Genomic DNA, 15,896 nt, shown 5'->3' on the forward strand with positions numbered 1-15,896 from the left:
GATGCTTCACACACACTGCAAATCAGTGATGCCTTGAACATTTTAAACCGCCCAATTAAGGACTCTATGACACAGTAATATCCTCTGTAAAACAGTTTAAAAGTGCAATTATCAGTGTGGGTGAGGTGAGATAAATATAAAATAATAATGAGGGGCATATGTTTAGCATGGGCAACAGGCTAAAGGCCTTTGCTACATTATCATCATCTCCCTAAAGTCAAAGTGAAATCTACTTATATCACCAAAACGGTGGTTTCCAGTTGTTTCAGCACCTTCAATAAACATTAAGATCTCTTCCATAATCTCATTGTAGCACCATGAATAGTTCTCTTACAAACAGTGTTCTTATAAAGCAGTCTTAAGTCAGGTGTACAAGCCCACATCCCTCACTACTGCCTTAGTCAAGTACAGGACAACAGTTTATATAGATATATAAATAATATATCTGACTGCAGACAATCACATGTCACATTTATTGAAGCAAATGCAATTATCATTTGAACCATACCATGGTTTAGTTAGGAGCAATAAACTCTAAACAATGTCTCATTCGGCCCTTACAAACCCAGTCATGTTTTCACAAACCAGCCCTTAGTCAGGTACACACACACACACTACTTCACTGATTCAGACTAATACAGAACAATTTAAAGACTTACCTGTGCATGTGGTTCAGCACGCGCACCAGTGACAGTCTTCACAGGACCCAGTGAGTTCTGAATTGGCATCAAGACAAAGAACGACATGTACTTTAGGGTTAAATTAACACAAGCCTTACTGTGCATTATGAAAACCTGTAGTGCCTATATTTAATTGATACAACGAAGGGAATTCAATACATGCCCCTTGTGTACAATACGTAGGTGCTAAATAAGAAAGCACCTTTAAATACATCTCTTAAAAACTGACCATGTCCTTTCATCCCACCCACCAAATTGCACATTCAGTTCTCACAAACCAAATCCTGTTCTCACAATACCACTATGTGCTGGGGTCTACAAAAAACTAAAATAATAATAAAGAAAATAAATAAATCACAAAACCATTCTCAATTAAATGTACTTGGTACGGAGAAATTGCAATATATTTAATAGATTAAAGGGTATTGGCATGTCTCTGTTATAACAGAAATTACCTAATGGCATATATTTAAGGTGAGGGCAATTATTTATGCGTTAATTAACTGTCAGCCAAAGTTCCATGACCGTGATAATCTTTAGGTATTGACTGTAAAAAATATAATATTTATTTACCGGGATTTCTGACTCTGGATGATCCATAGCTGTGACATTTCTTGAAGCAAATGGAGGGTCAGCATTTATCTAGTGAGGAAAGTACATAACACAGTCCTTATAGAGTATTTCAACATGAGTGCTGCAAAAATATCTAGTAGAAGTAACCCTAATTGAAACCAAGCAAAAAGTTAAAAATCACACATTTTGTCTACACTATAACAACCGACATGTTCAGACCTTACAAACCCAAATACGTTCTCACACACCAGTCATTAGTCAGGTACACACATACACACACTACTTCACTGATTTATACAAATACTGGACACAGTTTAAGAACAATTAATAACTTTCAGCTTTAGGTGTGTATCTGTGAACCTGGATCTGAGATCTTCTTGGAGAATGTTGTTACAGGAGCCTTATCTTCTGACATCTACAGTGATAAACATAACATAAAAGTTAGAGGCGTTATACCATTATTTTATACATTGACATCTCAATTATACATTTAGGAGAAAGAATTCTGACCTTTGTACTCATTTATGTATCTTTCTTCAATTATGTTTTGCTGATCAGTTCCCAAAGAAATAATAGTACATGCATGGTTCTTTGGGTTGAGTCATGTTGCTGTAACCAAAAAAAGGCAAAACAGAATGGGACAAATCAATTTAATATTTTAAATCTATACAGTGTAAATATTATAATGTTATATTAAGCTGTAAATTAATTAATATATATGATTCTGTTGACATATTTATACACTAAATTAAATACACAACCTCAGTGGTGTTATCTGAAGAAACCAATGAAATGATTTTAAATAAGTTTCCATAGATGTAAATAAACACACCAAATCTACAAGATGTGTCAAATGTCAGGCGATTAAAACACCAACATCAAAGGCAGTTTTCCATATGACTATGTGGAGGACAAAATTTTGTTTTAGGTGATATGTAAATAATTGTAAAGTTATTTATTAAAGCGTCAGTACAGATCTTATAGCGTATTTCATCTTTCCCAGCGCTGCCCTCTCAGTATACAACAGTTTTTTATTGAGGAAAACGTGCTGTTTCAGTCTTTCCTCTCACTGGAGACGTTTCCCCAGCCCATAGAGACCGTTCATCTGTAAACTCACTTCCGGTGCTGACCCTAACTATTGCTAACTTGCTGCACCTCTCAATTTTCTAAATCAATGTACCAATTCAGGCTAAAACATCTCAACTGTCCATTTTCTCAAGATAAAACAACCCCACTTGCTTTTACTGCAATGTTAAATAGACTCAATTGCCCCGAGTTCAAAATAAAAAGACCTTCACTTATCCCAGTTTAGTGAAAATAATATATGCACAGCTAATCATCACAAAAAATAAATAAATAAAATAAAATAATAAAGGAAAAACTAAGCTAATAATTATTTAAAAATATGACTGAGGAAAACTTTAATTTGTTGTATCGTGTCTGTTGTGATGTGTTTTATGAACTACCTCGTTAGATCCAGCTATTTTACTTCTCTAATACTAGCTCATTTGCATATTAAACAAAAATCCACACTGAATATATTTACATCACGACACTTCAAACATAGTTATGTAGCTATATTTAAAATACAATCCGTGGTTGGTAATGATATATTAGCGGAAAATACATACCAGGCAAAGGATTGTGGGAAAAGGCCCCTCCTAAGGAAGTCTGTAGCTCCGTTCCCAGGAAAAGTTATGCTGCTTGCGGGTATGGCACATGCGCGAAAACCAGGATTCCACCGATACACAACCCAAACACAAACCCGGTCTGAGGTTTAAAGGATACTTTTTATAAACCAGAATAACAGCCCGTTTACACGGTGTACTATTCAGCTATTGTAATAGATGTGTCTTAGATGTATCTACAGATCCAGTCTAGTTTTACTTTGTGAATATAGTCACAGGTTTAAAAATACAGCGTTAAACATTCAAGAATTACGGGGACACCAAAAGTGTCCTTGTAACCCAAGTGTCCCTGTAATGACGGTATGTATTCACACACAGCAGGCCACTAGGGAGCAGTGTGACGCTGTGTTCTCTGTCCCTCAGCGTGGTGTATGAGGAGTGAGGGGGTCAGCTCCATCCTGATCGGAGTCTCCACTACACAACAGCTCCTGGAGAACATCGGGGCCCTCAAGGTAACACACACACACACACACACACACTTCTACAGGGATTGCTCTTCACCGCTCTCTCTCTATGTTGTCTTTCTTTTTCTCTCTCAGGTTCTGTCGTTATTAACTCCAGATCTGGTGGCTCAGCTCCACTCCATCCTCGGAAACGCTCCTCAACCCAAGACAAGAGAGAGAGGGAGACAGAACCACAGAGAGAGAGAGAGAGAGAGGGAGACAGAACCACAGAGAGAGAGAGAGAGATTGAAAACACCTTTATTATAGCCCCCCCCCCCCCCCCCCAAAAAAAAAAAATACAGAGACATTACAAAACAGTGTAATAATTCATATTTACATTAAAAAAAGATTATAATAGAGAGAAGTCTAAAAAGTCAACATCAAATCATCATTTTCCTCAACTCTTCATTTATTCCCCAAATGGATGGGTTGTGTTTAGGATGTATGAGGAAAGACATCACATGAGTCTGTTTGAATCTAAGCTTAATAATGTACGGTGCTGTGCAGAGGTTTGGACACATAAAAAGATTGTCTGTGGCTCCTCAGTGGGTGTGGTGCTTGTGTGGAGTTGAAGGTGACCACAGAGGAGATAATAATCACAGAGGTGTAATAATCTAAAAGAAATGGGGAAATATAGAATCGTTTTTATATAAAGCAGTGGGTGTGAGTAAGTCTGTAGAGCAGGTTGGTTAGAATTCTCCTTGATTGCAAAAGTTTGATAAAAGTAGAGATATATTGTTTGGGGTCATTGTTTGTCAAACAGGATGTTGGTTGAGGGACTCGGATGGTGTGGACTGCCGTGAGGGGACATTTAAAAGGGGTTTGGATCAATATTTGTGTATAGAATGTGACGCTTGTTGGAACAGCGTTGTTTGGTTTTTCCTAATGATGAGCTTCTTTGTTGATCATCTTGGTTTAGCAAATTAACACTTAATGCTCAGATAAAGGGTTTTTAAATCTTATAATCTCTGGTGTCTAGACCTTTGTTCAGTACTGTTAATTTATATAAACAATTAATTACAACTGATAGGTACAAAAGTACTGCTCATATTTGAATAGTGGAAATAAACTCTGAATGTTTGACAGGGGTCATTTCTAGGGTTTAAAACATACCAGTAGAATGCTTTTTCATATGTTAAAGTATAAATTACAAGTACTGGAATAATACATATTAAGGATAACATGTTCTGAATGAACCAAATAATTGGTAGATAAAGTACACAGAAACATACTGGATGTGTAAATTCCTTAGTAAAATGATTGCACTACATTCCTGTCTGTTTTCTCTTATCCTGTGGTGTGTGGGACAAAAAAGAGGAAATAAAAAGCGGAGCGCAGACAGTGAGCAACTGACTACAGCCCAGCAGCAGAAAGGTGTACTGAAGTCACAGAGAGCAGCTGGATCCTGTCTGAGCAAGGCCTGTTTATGTTTATCCACACCCTCTTTCACAAATACCTGCATTTAATATATGTATATATTCTCATATAGTCATTATTGCTGATACACATTTAGTCTGCTTTTACTTATAGACTATTGTAAGAATTTTTCTCAATTTAGGCTTAATAGACCATATTCACAATGCTTGTTTTTGCAACAATGCTTTCCGTAAAGCAACAAAGATGGATGGATATAGATTCAGGCACACTTCAAACGTGTCCTTCTATCCAGCATAACTGACTATCTAACATTCATTTCCTGCTTGCTGGCTCACTGGCATTTCCATTGGCTGTTACAACCCATATAAAATGAACACCAAAACAGCAGCACCTTCTGCTGGTGGGAGGTAACATCCGCCAGAACACTCCCCGCCTGGTATCAACAGGATGTCACAATGTGATGAGGTCAGTGAATTGGCCCCATCACCAAGACTGTGGAATATACATTAAGGAATGTATGCTGGTATTATTACTTACCTTGTGTTTCAGGTCCTGTTCCTGGGGGAATGGCAGCGAATTTCCTGTCTCTCTTTGTGCAGAGCCTAGTAACAGCAGAATATCTGCCTGGCGATCAAGTGCTGGAATCTCTGCAGCAATGTCTCTCAGGTGAGAATGATAGAGAGCTGCCTCGGGGGTTGGGATTTCATTATGATTGTCAGGGAGCATGTCACATTCAATGAGTGTGGGCAGGCACAGACTGCATCGGCCGTCCAGTGATTCCACAATAAAGTGAGTCGCTCTTACTCCAGTCACCTCCAAAACTCTTGCACAAGTCTTAAGAATGTATGGAAAAGAGTTCTTGGTAATGGCAAACGTGTCAAAAAATGAAGACCTAGCCAGAGACTTGTTGCTTTGGTCATCAAGGATTGCATACGTTCTCAGTTTCTTATCATGGTGACCTTGTGGATAGACGTGGACGAGGCAGATCTTAGCCCGATGGACTTATCTCCACATACCTCTGTACATATGGAGGTGGCTGTGGGTAAAGTTTAGTCTCCCTCCCCGCATTGGGGTCTGCAGCTGTGTATGTTTTCCATGGTGCCTTACAGTTCTTAGCCTGGTGGCTGGAGGAGGCACAGCATCGGGAACATATCTGGTTCTGTTTCAGGTGAACCTTACGTTCTTCCAAAGACTTCTCCCAGAATGCTTTACATATTTTGAGTGCATGAGGCTTTTTGTGGAGGGAAAACTCTTTATTGGGATCCCAGACTTTCCTTTCGACACTTTGCTCATGATTAACCACTTCCCTCCTGTTGACAGAGACAGACATCCTTGTCCTTTGACGCCTCCCCAGATAACTCTCCCTTTTGGGGTCTCGATGGTTTGTGGAGCAGAAGACCTGAAGCTGGGGTCATTTCTCATACTGGCTTCATTTCTAATGAAGTCAGCAAAAACGGAGAAAGGGGGGAATGTCGCAAGATGCTCTTGCTTGTACCTTGTAACATGTGTCATCCATTTTTCCTGCAGGCCAAATTTTATCAAATATGGGATGGATTCCATGTGTGGTATTGAGGTAAAGTAAGCCTGGTTTGTAACCTTTGCTTTTGACAGAGTCTATCTCCAAAAGAAGGTCCCCTAAGTCATGTAGTAGACAGGGCTCCTTATTCATGATTCGGGGGAAATGCTCAAGCTTATCGAAGAGAGCCCTTTCCAAGGCTTCGGGAGAGCCATAACACTCTTGCAACCTCTCCCACACTTTAGCAATCCAAAACATGGATTTTTGATGTGTGCAGCTCTGAGTGGTTTTGCATGTTGTAAGGATACATCGCCTAACCATTTACTCAAGGGGTCGAGTTCCTCACTGGCTGTTAAGTGTAAGCCTTGTGTGTGTAGTGGAGTATGGATCAAATGAAGAAATGAAAGATTCTGAGTGGGGAACTCTCCACTCTAATAAGGATTGTGTTTGGAACAGAACCCCACATTCCACAGGATTGTGTGTGTGCGCACAGACTCTGCCCCCCCCCCCCCCCCCCACACACACACATACACACACACCCACACGCAAACACCTAAGGCCTGCATCAAAGGACACCTGGCTACGGCCCCCAGATAACAAACCCAGTTTATGATGCTCTTAGGCGAAGAGAAGATCAAACAAAGTGGTGAAAACCGGAATTAAAAAGGACTCTTTATGGCTGTGGCGCCTAAATGGCGAAATGTTATCTCTTGTGGAAATCAACAGATGGCCACACTGACTGACCTCGGTCTGAACTCCTGTTAACCCATCCGCACAGGACGAACAGCATGGACCAACAGCGACCCCAAGTGGATGTTTGCGAAATCGTGTTTCGCCCTACTGACTCCTAAATGCATAGCGAGCGCAACGAGTGTTTATGAACATGTTTTATGCAAATCTGGATTAATGTCAACCCCCTTTGTTGTCTTCAGATGAATGTCTACCAACCAATGAAGTGATGTGTATTACTGTTTCAATCATGAAAGAAGGTTTCTGTCTCTGATTAAGAAAACGAATTAGTACCTTCTAGCATAATATTGTAGTGGGATGTAATCATAAAATAAGATATATATATATATATATATATATATATATATATATATATATATATATATATATATATATATATATATATATATACATAAATGTTTGATATTAATAATCCAGGACACTCATTGTGCTATATCACAAACATGTATAAGTAATTTTTGTGTATATGTGAACCTTTCCTCTCTCTCTCTCTCTCTCTCTCTCTGAAACGTGAAACAAGTCACGTGAGCCTCAGACCCAGGATCCAATCAAAGGAAGGACACCTCCCAATTGGGCGTGACTGCGCCACCTTTGAAAAGAGAGTGCCGACTCTTTTTCTGCCTCTCTCTGACTTCCGACCTTGCTCTCTTAAGCTTCCGCCTTAATCTCTCTAACTTCCGACCTCTCTCTAGCTTCTAACTGCTCTTACGCTCTTCTTTTCCCTTACGCCGACGAAACCAAGACTCTAAAGGACCTCACTCAGCTCCAGGGGACGCCTTGCGCCAGCTAGCAGTGTGATAAAAAAAAAACTACAAGTAACGTCGAATAACTCTAAATAATCCTTTGTTCTTTTTATTGTGCTTATGTGTGATCACCCAATCTAAGTTTAATCTCATCGACTGATCAAAGCAGGTGAAACTTATTTCGGCCAGAATAAGATATCACCCCTGAGATTAGTTGATAGCGGATACATTAGCGTTATAAGCCGACTTCTGAGGGCATCACTTCTGGAGACTCGAGTAACGGACGGAACAACTCTGAGACGTCACCCCGTCTAAGGCCAAGAGTGTTTGACTCAACCTGGAAGGATTCCCCTTTCCAGCGAGCCTACCTTCAATGACGCGGGGAGGATAAGAAGCAAAAACCCGGAGCACGGAGATTAAAACCGTGGGACCCGACGGCTCGGTGAAAACGGCAAAAGAGTAAGCAAGCAAAACTTTACTCACTTTTCAGAAGCTGATGCCTAATTAAGTCTTGATAAATTGATAAAAATTGATAAATTTATACATTAATTAAATCTCAGTTAGCAACACATTAGTCACAAGTCATATCGCCTAGCTTATCTTTAAATTCGAATTGGCTTCACCTGCGTTGATGCTGTGAGATTTTGAGATTATGCTATGTTAAGTAAATATTCTTTTTCTTTTAAATAAATATTTCCATTATTTGAAATCACAGTGTGTGGAGTCTGTTCATTAAAAGTCTGAAGATCCTGAAGAACTCACATAGCTAGGACATTATTCATTCTCAAACTACTTGTTAATGTTTTAATTATTTAAGTCAATCATAAAATTTTAATTATTATCATTAGTCAAACATCAGTAATCATAAGAGTTTGAATAAGGTCAAACACTACAAACACAATATATAAATATATATAATATATATATATTTATATATATCACGGTGTATACACAACATACACCACATGTGGCATTTTCAAAGGAGGATTTCCATGCCCAGTAATCACCTGGCTTGTCGTTAAACCTTTTAAGTCCCCCAGTGAGCAACTCAGATGTCTGGCTAGAAATCTTGTGAGGTCAGACATGTTTGAGTTTTCTTGTGAGACAGTCTGAGGTGTACTGCATGGTGCTGTTTGATGCACTTTGATGCCTGGGGATGGCTGAGGGACACCAAGATTCCCATGGCTCTGAGGTAGGGAGGTGTATGGTGTAATACTGGGGGCAGATGTGTCACCCTCCAGCATGTGTGGAAAATATGTGGGAGACACTGGCATGTCAGGAGGTGGTCTTCTTTATTGAGACACTTTCCTTGTGTCTCACACAAATGACGACAGAGTGAAACTGTAACAAATCATAAAACACAGTTTTTCAGATGCTTGCTTGAAGTGTGAACATTGCACATTCAAATACTCTCTGAACATATAGAAATTAAAACATGAGCTGCATATAGCATATAAACAGAAGAGGTATCGTGTAATTAACTCCGTTAACATACTGGAGAAATCCACAAGCAATGCAGCTGCATATTTGTTACAAAAGGCAAAACAAGGTGCAAAGATGCAAATCCCAAAATCACACAGCATCATAATGCAACCACGCCATCAATGTAAACACAATTAAATGTGAACCTCTTAAACATTTCTTATAATATAACATATTTATTATAACATTTCTTGATAGAGTTAAGAATGATAATCCTTTAATAAAAGGCATTGCAAACATATCTACAAAATCTCATAAGTGATAGCCTGACATAGAACAACCATGGCTAGCAGAAGGAACATTTAAAACAGAGAGAAATAAAACAATGGGGGTGCTTGTGTTTACCTATAAGTCAGGTCAGAAGCAATAGGTCAGCGTACAAAGGAAATAGGAAAACAAATACCAGAAATTAAAAGGCTTTTTCACATGTGGACTCAGTTAAGACACCCCCACCATATGAGAAGGAAGTGAAAACAGAGTAAGTCTATCCTCAGTTCCCAGTTATCAGTCAAGAAGAAAGCTATCACATCAGAGATGAGGATGATTACATAATAGAAGCAGGACAAGCACAGGCAACAATAAATCTGTATCCGAGTTCCAAAAGCAAAAAGAGAACACTATGTCTGCAGACTTAAGGGGACATGAGAATGAGAAGGAGGACAGTTGGAGATGATGATCATCTGAGTGACCAGGAAGAAATCATGGGTGGATGTGACCCAGCAATCAGACGAATACTGGCCAAAGCAGGAAAAAGAGGAGGAAAAACCAGTAGGAAAAAAGTACTCAAGAGATGGAAGTTCTGTTGAAACAGAGGGGTTCTGTTGGTTCGACGAGTAAGGGACAATTATCTTCAAGAGGATCCTTGCCTGCAACATCCAGTACAAGAATATAAGAAGACAGCTGAGTGAGCCATTAGGAGAGCAAGAAAACCTGAGCAGAATGGTGCTATGGTTGTGGACAGTTTGGTCCCTTTGCTCGGGAGTGCAACAGACCTGGTGTGTCTAATGATGCAGCATGTGCAATGATTAGTTCACATAGCAAAGGGGAAATAAGGAAACTTATAAAGGAATATGGATTTAAGCATCATATTCACGTAAACAAATTGAGTATGTTAGCAAGTGCACAATTTGCCTTGAAGTTAGTGTCCAGAGGGGTCCAGTGCATCAATTAGATTTGGAAATGGATGAGATCATAAAACCAGATAGAAGGTAAATACTAGTTGTTGTGGAAAATGTTTTATTATTTAAGTCTGAGGTTTGCAAAAAAAACCAAAAAAACAGTGATATTAATTTAGCAAAAATTGGAAATTAAACAGTGTCTGGGTGCTGTGTACCATCAAGGGATTTGTGAAAAACTGAATGGTGTTTTGAAAAATCTGATTGTTTAAATCTGTCAGCACACATGTTTAAATTGGATAGCAACACTTCCATTAGAATCAATGGTGTGTCGCTCAAGTGAGCTGCATGATTTGCACATGACTCCCCATGAGTTGGTGACTGGCAGACGAATGCCAAGGCCATGTTTGCATACAAGTGGAAAGGGCCATGCAAGCACAGGTTTCATACTTACATACTTACATAACTAACTTACATAAGAGGAGATTGTCCCTGGTTTGGATAATATTGATGACTCTGTGTACATTTTTGATGATGCCAGAAATTATGCAGCAGTTAGTAAACAACACAAAAAGTTTGGAGACATTAACTTTCAACATTAACTTTCACTGGTATAGGGCTTGGTATAGGGTCTGGTATCAAGCCTGGTATTGGGCATGGTATAGGACTGGTATAGGGCCTGGTATTGAGCCTGGTATCAGGCATGATATAGGACTGTTATAGGCCTGGTATAGGACTTGTGTAGGGCCTGGTATAGGACTGGTATAGAGCCTGGTATTGAGCCTGGTATTGGGCATGGTATAGGGCCTGGTATAGGACTGTTATAGGACTGGTATAGGGCCTGGTATAGGGCCTGGTATAGGGCCTGGTATAGGACTTGTGTAGGGCCTGGTATAGGGACTGGTATAGGGACTAGTATAAGGCCTGGTATAGGACTTGTGTAGGGCCTGGTATAGGGCCTGGTAACGGTACAAGGTCTAGAGTGAAAGAAACTTTAAGGAATTCCACTTTCCAGTCCTGAATGTTACTGAGAGGGTAAACATATCACAACTAACTACACTGGTGCCTCTGATAATTACAAACCTGATTCCAAAAAAGTTGGGACACTAAACAAATTGTGAATAAAAACTGAATGCAATGATGGGGAGATGGCAAATGTCAATATTTTATTCATTATAGAACATAGATGACAGATCAAAAGTTTAATCTGAGTAAATGTAACATTTTAAAGGAAAAATAAATTGATTCAAAATTTCACAGTGTCAACAAATCCCAAAAAAGTTGGGACAAGTAGCAATAAGTGACTGGAAAAAGAAAATTGAGCATAAAACGAACAGCTGGAAGACCAATTAACACTAATTAGGTCAATTGACAACATGATTGGGTATAAAAAGATCTTCTCAGAGTGACCTTGTCTCTCTGAAGCCAAGATGCTAAGAGGATCACCAATTCCACCATTGTTTCACAGAAAGATAGTGCAGCAATACCAGAATGGTGTTACCCGGCGTAAAATAGCAAATACTTTTAAGTTATCATCATCAACCATGCATAACATCATCAAAAGATTCAGAGAATGCCCCTGTCAAGGAAATAACAGAATGGGCTTAGGAATCCACTGTGCCATCCACTGTTGTCAGCTGAAACTCTACAGTGCAAAGAGGAAGCCATTTCTAAGCAAGCTCCACAAGCTCAGTCGTTTGCACAGGGCCAGGGACGTTTGCACAATGGAGTGTGGCAAAATGGAAGACTGTTCTGTGGTCAGATGAGTCACGATTTGAAGTTCTTTATGGAATACTGGGACGCCATGTCATCCGGACCAGAGAGGACAAGGATAACCCAAGTTGTTATCAACGCTCCGTTCAGAAGCCTGCATCACTGATGGTATGGGGCTGCATGAGTGCTTGTGGCATGGGCATGTCTGAAAAGGCACCATTAATGCAGAGAACCATGTTCAGATTCTAGAACAAGATATGCTCCCATCTAGACGTCATCTGCAGAATGCCAGACCACATTCTGCAGCAATCACAACATCATGGCTACGTAGGAGAAGGATCCGGGGACTGAAATGGCCAGCCTGCAGTCCAGATCTTTCACCTATAGAGAACATTTGGCACATCGTAAAGAGGAAGGTGCGACAAAGAAGGCCCAAGACGATTGAACAGTTAGAGGCCTGTATTAGACATGAATGGGAGAGCATTCCTATTTCTAAACTTGAGAAACTGGTCTCCTCTGTCCCCAGATGTCAGTTGTGTGTTGTAAGAAGTGGGGATGCCACACAGTGGTAAAAAATGGCCTTGTCCCAATTTTTTGGGGATTTGTTGACGCCCTGAAATTTTGAAACATTTTTCCCTTAAAATGATACATTCTCTTAGTTTAAACTTTTGATCTGTGATTTGTGTTCTATTCTCAATAAAAGATGTTGGCACCTCCACATCATTGCATTGAGTTTTTATTCACAATTTTTTAAGTGTCCCAACTTTTTTGGAATTAGGTTTGTACAATGATGTCATCACCATTGAAAACTGAAACTGTAGAAAAGGTCACCTTCCCTGTAAATGTGGAAGATTTAATAAGGGGAATAATAGTTCTAAATGGAAAAATAGTCGAGGTGAATATATGGTATTAACAGGACCTGAAGTTGATCATTTGCCTCGTGACCAGAGAAAGTATATTTTGTTTAATGCCTTTAGATGGTTCAAAGTTAGAGATGATGGTTCAATTCTTTTGTGTAACGTTACATGGGAGGACCAAAGGATGACCTTTGTAAATGAAAAAATAACATGTGTCACTTATAAATGTTGTAAAAGTAACGCAGACTCCTGAAATAAATTAGTTACAATTGCAGAAGGAAGTACACACAACTCAGAAGCCTTTGCTAAAAATAGAGCATAATGTGGATAAGAGTTTTCTGAAGCTAACAAACAGATGCACGTGTATTGGTATCAACTCAGAAGATTGTTAGAAGCACAAAATGAGTTATTTGACTTTGGACATCTGAAGAAATGACTGTTCATTACCATGCATTACAGAAAAGAGAAGCAAATTGGAAAGCATATGTGTTTGATTCTTCAATGTTACAAATCACAGACCCATTGGCAGTTAGAAATATATGGTTTTAGCACATTACTCATTCAGTAAGAATGAGTAGGAAGTTGACCGGTCCATGTGTGGTGAAAGTTCCAACACCAGGTACATGGCCATCAATTTTAGAGACAGTAGCTGAACCACTGCATGCAATATGTACTATCTTGGTTGTGACATCAGCAAAAATCAACTTTGAGACTACCATCTAATTAAGAGTGTCATGTGTTGCTTAAGTTTTGTTACTGACAGGAATTAAAGGGGCACTGATTCTCTCGTATCAAGGAATAATACTGTTACGGACGCTGCAGTTAGGATCTGTTGCCTCGTGGCCAGAGTCAATCTAGTCCAGGGTTGGGCAATCTTATCCGCAAAGGGCCGGTGTGGCTGCTGGATTTAAGTCCATTCAGGCTCAAGCACACCTGATTTCACTCCTTTAATTAGTTGGCTTGAGTAAAACAAATGATCATATGCCCTCCTAGTTGGTTGGAACAAAAACCAGCAGCCACACCGGCCCTTTGCGGATAAGATTGCCCACCCCTGATCTAGTCCAACATTGTTTTATTGTAAAATGACTTTGGCCTGCTGCACAATATGGTTCTGATTCTCCCTTTAATAGATACACAAGTTACTCTCTGCGACATGGTCTTGTGTACACTGCTTGGTCCCAGTAGATTTCAAGGTAGGTCTGCGGTAACAAAATCTACTAATCTACAAAATTTACTGCAGAAATAGAGTGAGGAATAGCTCTAAATTAATCACTTGTGTCCTGAGCCAGTGCTGACCCCTGCTGGAGAGGAGTTGGGGTGTAGGTGTGGTCCTGGTGCAGTTTGTATTAATGGAGTGTGGAACAGCAATCCACTCAACTGAAATTAACCCCCAACAAATCCTGTGCTCCTGTTTTCAAAAATCTGGAACTCCCAGAGTTACACTGGGAGGAGACACTCAGCTGCACATTGGAGTCTTCACTGCTAGAACACCCTGGGATTAAATAATTTCCTCCACCTGAAGCGAAACTGAAAACCCAGGACCTGATTTATCATTCACTGAGGAACACAAGGGCAGGGACGTCTCTCAGGGAAAATAAAATTTTATTGAGAAGCACGGCAGGGAGGTGGAGCAGCTAGAGTCCATGAGCTCATGCACAAACTTCACACCACAGTTCTTCAGACAGCCACAACCTCTGCAACAGAACAAGACACAGCTTTAGGACCTCACTCCTCCAGCAGAAATCAGCCTCCACATTACATTAGGTTCTCTCTCCCAGACCTGGAGTACCCTTCTACCCTGCACTAGACTGGAACATCTCAGGGGGAACCTCCTGAAACCAAGTCCACCTTCAGAAACAGATCAGAGCTCAGTTCAGGAAGAACCCCCACTGAGATCACTCCACAGTCCCTCCATCTGAGAGAAGAGCTAAAGTGAGGGTCAGCAGTGCTGGAGGAGACAACCCCAGTACTGACCAGACCCTCAGAGGAGGGTCACTACCACCACACTCCTCTCCCTCTCCTCCAGCAGTGAACCCCACTCAGATCCCTCTCCTTCACCTGGACCTCAGTGTTTCAGAGTGGGATTAGGATCAGAACCTTGCTTTGAGTCTGGAAATCTTTTCACTGCTTCCACTTCTGATTCAACAATAAAACCCTGCTCCCAGTCTGGAGATTCTCTCACTGCTTCTTGTCCAGCACCAGAACCTGAACCATCAGTTTATCTCTCCCACAGCTCCTCACAGAACCATGGGCTCCTGGACACAACACACCTCATTACACAGGGTCAGACAAACACCAGACACCGAGAATCAGCAGGACATCCTTAACATGCCACAGCTGCACAGTTTAGCACCCCCTAGTGTCCCAATGTGGTTCTGTTGCAACATTTACACAGAGACAGACCCTTTAACCAATAAGATCTAATAACTCACCTCTTTTGCTCCTGATCACTTTCAACAACTGCAGCCCCTCGGCTCGCACCTGCTCAGGCTCAGCTAGAAAACACAGCACTGCAGAGAGACACAGACATGAGGACAGGAGCGTAACACTAGGAGAGAAGCCCCCCAGCTGAGAGACATTTCCCCAGCTGCTGAGAAACAGGTATCTGTGTGCTTAAGGGGAAGTGTCTCTCTGTGGAAGTGCTGAAGTGTAAATGGGGAAAGGCCATCCCTCCTCCTTTGTTTTTGGACTGTCCAGAGTGAGTGTGTGTTTGACAAAGTCTCTGCTAAGAGACTAAATAATCACATGTGGGGTGATGATGGGGTAGAAATAAATAGGGAAAGATATTTGTAATGATAAAGTTTATGAGCCTCTTTTCAGGACATTTTAATTGTAACTTCATTCATGAGCCGTTTAAAATGACTTTGTTGATTCTGTCATGAGTTTGAAAAGGGGACTTATGAAATAAATAAATAAGTTTTAGATAACATTGATGGGCCTTTGTTGGGGAGTATGACAT

The 15,896-nt window shown here is 40.3% G+C and overlaps 1 long non-coding RNA gene across 1 annotated transcript; it reads right to left on the bottom strand.

The window, feature by feature from the left end:
• Positions 1–14,585: 14,585 nt before the first annotated feature.
• On the bottom strand, positions 14,586–15,452 carry LOC136696198 (uncharacterized). Its single transcript, XR_010802588.1, has 3 exons — positions 15,370–15,452; positions 15,035–15,192; positions 14,586–14,631 (listed from the first exon to the last, which is right to left on the bottom strand). It is a non-coding gene; the product is annotated as an uncharacterized lncRNA (long non-coding RNA).
• Positions 15,453–15,896: the final 444 nt, after the last annotated feature.

This window comes from Hoplias malabaricus, chromosome 5, assembly GCF_029633855.1.
Source record: "Hoplias malabaricus isolate fHopMal1 chromosome 5, fHopMal1.hap1, whole genome shotgun sequence".
NCBI classification, from domain to species: Eukaryota; Metazoa; Chordata; class Actinopteri; order Characiformes; family Erythrinidae; genus Hoplias; species Hoplias malabaricus.